Source organism: Ochlerotatus camptorhynchus, unplaced genomic scaffold (genome assembly GCF_037179485.1).
Source record: "Ochlerotatus camptorhynchus isolate MF236.1 unplaced genomic scaffold, CSIRO-AGI_Acam_v1.1 ptg000007l, whole genome shotgun sequence".
Classification (NCBI taxonomy): Eukaryota; Metazoa; Arthropoda; class Insecta; order Diptera; family Culicidae; genus Ochlerotatus; species Ochlerotatus camptorhynchus.
The window spans coordinates 828,561-830,000 of NW_027040499.1; positions in this window are offsets into that span (position 1 = coordinate 828,561).

Genomic DNA, 1,440 nt, shown 5'->3' on the forward strand with positions numbered 1-1,440 from the left:
CTCACCTGCACAACTTTGCTCAAGACAGCAAATTTTCTATATGGCCAGGTTCTCGAGATATAGTTTATACAAGAAGTTTACTTGCACACTAGCGCCGCGTAGTGAGAGTGTTCTGAACTAATATGAACATCATCCAAAAGGACTTGCTTATACAGGAAGATACAGCTTATACAGGAAGCTCATGTGCACACAGTAGTGCTGTGTAGTTAGATAGTTCTGAACTAATATGGGCTGACTTGGTCACTTGAACAACTTTACTGGAGACACCAACTTTCTGTATGGCCAGGATCATGAAATATTCTATTTTGGACCGAAGTTATAATATAGCACCCGTCATAAGTAACATAAAAGTGAAGCGTCTATAGCGGCGTAGTTCCGAATTAAACCTGAATTCAATGACACAGGTTTGTTGGTCTAACCCAGAACAACAACTTTGTTGAAGACTGTATATTAGGGTGCTTCATTCTGAAAAAAGTGATGAATTTCTGATGGGCTACCCTCCAGTTCGATTCATAGCCCCAAAATATGAACCTGTGCAAAAATTGGTAAAGATTGATGAAGGTTTAGAGGTCGCGCCAATGATTTGAAATTTGTATGGGAATTACTATGGAAGAATTTAAAAAATCGCTTATATCGCTATAACTTTGCTTCTACTTGTCCAAATGTCGAAAAAATTTAGTATGTTATTGCTATGGCAATAAACAAAAAGCCTACAGTTGCTACGCTCAGTTTTGCAGCGTATCAAGAATTATAAAAATGTGAAAAAATGGCAAAATAGGGTAAATTGACAGATGAATATGTACAAGGCAACAACGCCAATTTCATCGCAACAACAACAGGCTTGTTGATCATTGTCATGACAACCACATATTTTTTTTTTCAACGTTTGGACAACTACAACCAAAGTTAGAGCAATGTAAACGAAAATCAATAATTTCCCATACTAATTCACCAAAATCTCCATACAAAATCCAAATCATTGGCGCGACCTCTAAACCTTCATCAATCTTTACCATTTTTTGCACAGGTTCATATTTTGGGGCTATGAATCGAACTGGAGGGTGGCCTATCAAAAATTCATCACTTTTTTCAAAATGAAACACCCTACTGTATATCTTTAGATATTGAAACAAATGAGATAATCCACCACAACCCCTATTAGTGAAAATCCCAAATCGCGGATAGCCCGGCAATAAGGGATCCCGACAATAAGATTTCCGGTGATGAGGATTCGTGACTGTATAATATTTGACAGGAGCAAAAAAGTCACGTCTATCCTTGCATTAGTTAATAGTCGTCATTTTCTCAAAATAAGATTTTTCCAAATGAGAGTCAAGTGAGAGTATCGGCAGTGTTGATTTCGACTACAAATTATCTAGAATAAGAATTCTTGAAACGCTCCGAGATGGACTTCTACAAGATTGTTCAATAAAATCAATG